The following is an 8,448-nucleotide window of genomic DNA, read 5'->3' on the forward strand; positions in this document are numbered from 1 at the left end:
AATAAGCTAATTTTTGGTTAAAATCCGCTCTACTCCCCCTCAATCCAAAAACCATAAAACATTGAAAGATAATCACAAGCAGCATATGCAATTAGTGCTTTCCTAAGTCCAACACATTCTTCTTCTATTTTACCCATCAAAATAAGTGATCCCCTATTTAACTTCAGTGAGTTAGTGCTTCTTTTTTGTTTTATTGCAGTCATTCATAATTTGCAGTGTTAAAGATAAAAATTATGTTAATGAAAAAAAAAAAAAAAAAAAAACCCAGAGACCTCATGCAAGAGTCTTGCCATATGGTGCTCTAATTTTACATTTAACATTTTTTTACCTCTTTTTATTAAGTATATTTTTACTGTTACCCAAAAGTTTACATTAACTTATATTTTATTGTTATCTCATTAATCTCCCGTTGATTGGCTTAGCTTATACCACACATTTTCTCTCTTCTTCAATTCTTTTAGCATACCCACCATTTTAGAATTAAAAACAAAAGAAAAAAAAATAATGAAGGACTAATACTAATAACTAAACGTGTTCTCTCCAAAAAAAAAAAAACTAACAATGTAAGGCACTAGGTAGAGATAGAGAAACACGAAAATATTGTGGATAGTTAAATGAAAGAATTGTTTCACTATTACCAAAATAAAATACTTGAGTTTGACAAAGCATTTGTAAGAGGAATCTGAGGGGCCGCCACCTCTTTCATATTGGCCTCTCCCCACCATCAAGCCTTCAAAATCTCTACGGATAATTTTTTTTTACCAAAGTTTTAAATCATTTAGATGACACACGCATATACACTTGCTCACACTATCTATTAATGTCGCATTATCAATGAGTAAATCATTTATATGACACACGCATATACACTTACTCACACTATCTATTAATGTCGCATTATCAATGAGTGGAAGGCAACGAGAGAGTTGGACGTATTTTCATTTCATGGTATGCAATATGTGAACACAATACAGATTAGTTGATTTTCATGGTCTTATTACTCTTTTGTATTTATTTTTGGTTTCATGATTTAAAAAGAAAAATTAAACTTACATTGAGAAGGCTACAAATGTCCAGTGAAGTTACTAATCTAATTTTTAATATCTCAAAATGTATATGTTTCTTTACTCAAATTTAGATTATTTTTTCATTTATATATATATATATATATATAACATTCTCCAAAAACGTCTTACATAAAATATTACAAAATTATCCGTGCATTGCACAGGAAACTTACTAGTATCATCCAATGCCCAAGCCATCAAGGCCGCCCATGGCTTCTCATCAATCGAAGAAACCACAGTGCATGATATCCAGCTAGCTTTCAAGCAAAACCAACTCACCTCCAGGAAGCTCGTTGAGTTTTACCTTAAACAAATAAGAGACTCAACCTAGTTCTTAAGAATGTCCTAGAAGTGAACCTAGATGCATTGTACCAAGCTGATAAGGCTGACCATGAGCGCAAGTCCAAAGCACCTGTGTTAGAAATACTGAATGAATAATTGTATTGTATTTCTCAATGAAAGAATATACATGAGTGCCTTTATATAGGAGGCATATGAGTGCAATATAAGTAAGAGTGTAGTACAAGAATGTGTGCTATACAACTAATCTAGTTGGGCCTAAAACCCATAACACTATATACGTTAGCAGCCCCCCTCAAACTCAAGGTGGATGTGAGACCAACTTGAGGTTGTCAACCAAAGTACGAAGGCGTCCCTTAGGATGTGACTTGGTGAAGACATCTGCAAGTTGATCTTTAGAGGAGACTGAATTCAGCTTGAGAGCGCTATGGACAAGATGATAACGGATAAAATGACAATCGATCTCGATGTGTTTAGTCCATTCATGGAAGACATCATTGTGAGCAATATGAATAGCACTCTGGTTGTCACAATAAAGAGGAGTAGCAGAGGATGTAGACACAACTAAGTCTTTGAGAAGCCATCATAGCCAAAGGAGCTCAGATGTGGTATCAGCAAAGGCATGATATTCTGCTTCAGTACTGGAGCGGGTCACATGAGTTTGTTTCTTGCTTCACCAAGAAATCAAAGAAGAACCAAGAAGAAAGCAATAACCAGTGGTGGACTTGTGATCATTGGGATCTCCTGCCCAATTAGCATCAGAAAATGGACGGAGAATAAGAGGAGACTGAGCAAAGTAGAAAAGACCATGGAAGATAGTGCACTTTAGGTATCGAAGAATGCGCAGAACAGCAGCATAGTGAGTCAATCGTGGAGCAGATAGATATTGGCTCACCTGGTGAACAACATAGGAAATGTTTAGACTAGTGACAGTGAGATAAACTAAGCTGCCAACCAAGCGTCTGTAAAGAAAGGGATTAGACAATGGTTTCCCCCCTGAGGGAGTCAGATGCACATTAAGCTCAACTGGAGTGTCAACAGTCTTGCTATTAGTGAGTCCAGTTCGAGGCAAGAGTTCAGAGGCATACTTGGCTTGAGTAATATAAAATCCATCTGTAGAATGTGTGATTTCAAGACCCAAGAAGTAGCTGAGATGTCCAAGATTTTTCATCTCAAACTACTGACTGAGAAAAGCCTTGAGTTCTTGAATGCCATTGAGATCATCACTAGTTATGATCATATTATCCACATATAGGAGAAGTAAAATAGTGTCTTTGTCAGTGCAATGAAGAAATAAGGCAGAATCATAATAACTAGCCATGTAACCTAAGCGAGAGATGGTAGAGCTGAATTTGGCAAACTAAGTTCATGAAGCTTGTTTAAGGCCATAAAGTGCACGTTGAAGGTGACAAACCTTGTTTGAGTCAACAGAGAGACCAAGAGGAGGTTGCATATACACTTCTTTACTTAAATCCCCATTAAGGAATGCATTTTTGACTTCCATCTGAAAAAGGTCCCATTTACTAGCAGCAGCAACAGCTAAGAGGGCACGAACAGATGAGATACGAGCAGCCGGAGCAAAGGTCTCTTCATAATCAATCCCATACTTTTGTGTAAAACATTTTGCAACAAGACGAGCTTTGTAAAGCTCAATGGACCCATCAGAGCGAGTCTTAATCTTGTAGATCCACCTACAACCAACCACAGATTTCTCAGGAGGAAATGTCACCAAATCCCAAGTATGGTTTTTAGATAATGCAAGAAGTTCTTCTTTCATTGCAATCTGCCATAAAGGGTCAATGGAAGCCTTACGATAGGTGTGAGGCTCATGTAGTGTAGCAAGGGCAGTGTAACAATGATAGTCAAGTAAATGTGTAGGAATAGATCTTACCCGAGTTGAGTGACGAGGTGGAATGTCTTGTCCAAGATCTTCAGGCAGAGTAGGAGCAAGAGACCCAAGCTCAGGATTGGGGTTGGGTAGCTCGCCTTCAACCTGTTCATCTTCCACTTGTTCATTAAAAGGTGAACTAGGAAAGGGATCAGTGATATCTGGTGGTTGGACAGAGAAGTCTACAGCAACAAAATCAGGAGTAGCTACAGAAGGAATATGTGCCTCACTGAAAAAAGATCTAAGACAGAAGAGGAACACAGGGAAGCATTGAAATGAGAGAGCTCGACAAAGAGGCGATGTTCCCAAAAGACAACATTGTAAGAGATACGAAGACGATGAGAGACAGGATCATAACACCTATACCTCTTTTGAGTTTCACCATAGCCAAGAAAACAACAAAGTCTTGACCGAGGCTCAAGTTTGTTATGCTCATGTGGTTGAAGAAGAACGAAATAAGCAGAACCAAAGGAGTGAAGGTGGTGATAGTCTGGAGGTGACCCAAAAAGGCGCTCATACAGAGTTTGATTTTGGATAACAGGACTTGAAATGCAATTAATAGTATGAACAACATGAAGAACAACTTCACCCCAAAAAGGTGCAGGAACTTTGGCAGAGAGAAGGAAAGCACGAACAGTGTCAAGAATATGACGAAGTTTTCATTCGGCTCTACCATTTTGCTGAGAGGTACCTGAACAAGTTAGTTGATGAACAGTGCCATAGGAATGCAAAACAGCTTGGAAAGCATATCGAGTGTATTCAAGAGCATTATCAGATTGAAAAATTTTGATGCGTTTGGAAAATTGAGTTTCAACCATTTTTGCAAAATTAGAATATACTTCCAATAATTCAGAACGATGTTTCATATTAAAAATCCAGCTATAGCGAGAGTAATCATCAACAAAGACAACAAAATATCTAGACCCACCAATACTAGAGACAAAGGAAGGCCTCCAAACTTCAGAATGAATAAGGTCAAAGATATCAGTGAATATTAATTCACCAGTATTGAAAGGTAAAGCTGGTTATTTTCCTAACTGACATGAAATACAATCAAAATTTTCTGTAAACAGTGAACCTAACAAACCTCTAGAAGCCAATTGTTGTACCTGAGAGGAAGATGCGTAACCAAGTCAAGCATGCCAAAGTGCAAAGGAAGGAGTGGAAGAAATTGCAGCAGCTACAGCAGCAGAAACAGGAGCAACAAGTGGAAGACGAAGGTTGTCCACGGGAAACATACGCCTAACTCTGGAACCGGTCCCAAGCTCTTGTCCCATCCTAGGATCCTGCACAATGCACTTAGAATAATCAAAAGTAATGCGATAACCCAACTCAGCTAATTGTCCCATAGAAAATAAATTATAAGAAAGATCAGGAACATTAAAGACTCTAGGAATCGAGAGGTTGGAGGTTGAAACTGAACCTATATTATGACCATACATTGTGGAACCATTTGCTGTGTGAATATTAAGAGGATGCGGTGCAGGTTTAAGGTCAGAAAATAAGGACAAGTGAGGTGTCATGTGATTGCAACAAGCAGAATCCATAAGCCAATAGGTAGGAGACATATCAGATAAAGCTAAGAGAGAAGAGGAATGAGGTGCATTACCAACCATACGAATGAAATTGGCGATGATATTTATAAGGTCATCTCCGGAAATAGAGAAAGTAGATCCATAAGACTTAGACTGTGTAGAGACAAGAGCCATTGGTTAGACACTCTCAGCGTTAGCAATAGTAGCAACAGAAATTGAAACAGGTGATTTGTTGCGATGAATTCGATGATAGCAAGTCTCAATATTGTGGCCAAAATATTTGCAAAATTTGCAAAAACGTTTAATGGATTGGCAGCAATAATTGTTGCAATAAGAAGAAGACCTATCCTATTCTTCATTTAGAAGCAAAATATGCAAAAATTGATTGCAAAAATGAAATCTACGAGAAAAACTGGGTAAGGAGCACCTAAACTGCAAAAGTCAACTCTAGCAAAAAAGTCAATGGTCAATACTGGTCAAAGTCAACCCTGAAGTCAACAGTTTATGCTGTCAAGTCAACAGATGACGTCAACTGATGTGGTGGGTGATGTCAGCAGATGAGTGGATGATGATGTCAGCAAATGACGTCACCTAGGGCTGATGTCAGCAGGTGCAGAACTGGCGAATGTAAACGCGTGGAGGCGCGTGAAGAGTACTGATGGAGCGTGGCAGCTCGTGAGAAATACTTCCGGTGCATAGAGCGCGTGATCTTGTCTGCAGAATCTTTTGGAGGCGCATGAAGGTGCATGCAAGCTCCGATGACGATGATGTTTTGACAATTGAGTAGATCGAAGGGAGATGATCATTGTGGTACTTGAAAAATACTTGTCGGAGCAAGATGCATGGCGAAGACGATAAGTGCAGTGGTTTTTGTGGTGTGAGACTCCTCAACGATGGCGGCTGTAGGTCTGGACCCCAAGGGCGACAGCTGAAAGGCGTCGGAGGTTTTACGGCAAAAGGCAGCGGCAGCAGTTGTGACGGCAGAAGCGATGTTGAGAATAGAGTGACCCCAATAAAGACAAGATTGCTAAGAAAAGGTTAGAGCAGTGGCTCTGATATCATATTAGAAATACTAAATGAATAATTGTATTGTATTTCTTAATGAAAGAATATGCATGAGTGTCTTTATATAGGAGGCATATGAGGGCAATACAAGTAAGAGTGTAGTATAAGAATGTGTGCTATACAAGTAATCTAGTTAGGCCTAAAGCCCACAACACTATATACGTTAACAACCTGGGTCACTCTCTCCATTGCATGGTATTCCCATTCTGCTCAAAGATAACATTACAACCAAGGATAATTTGAACACGACGACTGGCTCATATGCACTGCTCTGATCAGTTGTGCCACGCGATGCTGGTGTGCAAACCAAGTTGACAAAAGCTAGGGCTATAATATTACAGAAAGCCAGCTTGAGCTAGTGGTCTCTTTATAGGGACGGTGATGTACTCAATGGCTAGAACGCCAGAGGTGCTCAAGGGAAGGTGATTTAAAAAGGATATTGAAAATATGGTTCTCTTCTTGATCTACAACTACAATTCTATTTTATTAGTATATACATGCCTATATGATTTAATATAGATGTTATATATATATATATATATGCTAAACTAAAAATGGGTAGAAGGTGACTTAAGTCTGCATCTTTTACTTGGGTGTGATCATAGTGATACCTTACCCACTAGGCCCAAGTCTGCAAGAACAGGAAATTCGAATGAGCCATAGCTGAACATCCAATCCTATCGAGAATGCTAATAAACATGAACCGAGAGCATAAAGTTATTTCCCAGTTGCTAGATTTGAACCTAAGAACTTTACTTCTTAAACCATTAGAAGTGTCTATGACCACTAGTCCAACCACCCCGATGGTTTACTACTAACCACTGTGTGTATATGATTAGTCATGAATCATGACTCTTTATTATTATGCTTTTGATGAGTCAAGGATAATTAATTAGCCCTATTTTTCAACCATTGTTTCTATCATATATTAGGTTCTTGTAATACACAATTCAGAATAAAAATCTAATTACTAAGACTTTCCATTTTGTACTTAAACCATCAAGTCAAACCACTTAATCAACCACTCTCCCCTTTCTCTCTCTTTCTCTCTTTCTAAGTCTTTTTTTTTCCCCTTTATTTTAACATATTTGTTTAAATAATTTTTTTAATAGAAATTATGGTTAGACCTTTACACTAAACCACATTTTTACACAACTTTTTTTTTTTTTTATATAATAATTGTTAACATATTTTGTTGCCTTAAAAAAAAAAAACTATTATAATTGAAGTAACATCACTTTCATTTGAATTTTACCAATGATACTATTTTTATTATATATCATTCACAATTGTTGGGCAGATAGCACTCTAGGACTCAAATCAATAACAGTAAATAAGTAGAAATTAAATAACAAGCACACACAAAGAACACAAGAATTTACATGGTTTGGCAAACTGCCTACCTCCACGGCAACGACAAAGAAATTTCACTATAAAAAATAGGGAGATACAATAGTGCACAAAAGCACTCTCAAGAAACCCAAATCCCAATACACCCTAACTTTCTCTCACCCACAAGACAAGAAAATACTATTCTTCTTCTTATGTAGCTGCTACTAGGTTATTAGGAATTACTCTCTCACGGCTGCACTTTTTCTCAAACCTAATATATATATATATATATATATATGTCAAAGTTGGTAGTACTAGGAAATACATTCCTAGTTGTATTCAGTCAACTTGGGCTTGTGGCAATTCAAGTCACACGGCTGACATCAACAAATCTCCACCTTGGCTTGAATTGATCAAGCTACATGAGCAAATCCCTCCATCACCTCCACCTTAGCCCTTAAGGGCTTACAAGCTACAAACATCAACCAAGTCCAAGTAGCCATTGAACTTATCTGTTGGAATTGGCTTTGTCAACATACTAGGGGATTCCCAAGTCTTATTTTTCTGTAGTGACCCCATTTCTTCTACATCCCTAGAAGACAATGGGTCTCCATTGCTAGTTATAAGAGCAAAGCTAACCATGTCTTCAACGCCATATCTCTGTGGTACTTTGTGAACCCGCTTCTCTCTACCTTTAGCAATTGAATAAGACTCTTCTTGTTGTTGCTGTGGATCAATCTCAACATCACCCTTATCACTGGGTGAACTATTCTCGTCAAACTCCACCTCAACAGTTAATTTCTCCTGTGCATTATTATCACAAGTCTCTGCTTCATTCTGTTTCAACATAAAGGCTTCATAAAATATGACATCTCTACTAGTCACCGTTTTCTTTGAGATTAGATCCCAAAGCCTGTAGCTTTTAACACCTTTTTCAAAACCAAGAAATACACATTTTCTTGACTTCTAATCCAATTTCGAATGCTCTCCACTTTGCACATGCACATAAGCTAGACAACCAAAGATTTTTAGACTCGAATAATCAATTGGTCTACCTAACCAAACTTCGTTTGGAATCTTGAAATCTATGGTTGATGATGGAGATCTATTAATAATGAAGCTTGCTTTGTTAAATGTCTCTGCCCAGAACACCTTAGGCAACCCTGCATTTAATCTCATGCATCTGGCTCTTTTTGCTAAGGTTCTGTTCATTCTCTCTGCAACCCCATTTTGCTGTGGAGTTCCTTTAACTGTGAAGTGA

Source organism: Quercus suber, unplaced genomic scaffold, assembly GCF_002906115.3.
Source record: "Quercus suber isolate HL8 unplaced genomic scaffold, Cork oak 2.0 scaffold_6, whole genome shotgun sequence".
NCBI classification, from domain to species: Eukaryota; Viridiplantae; Streptophyta; class Magnoliopsida; order Fagales; family Fagaceae; genus Quercus; species Quercus suber.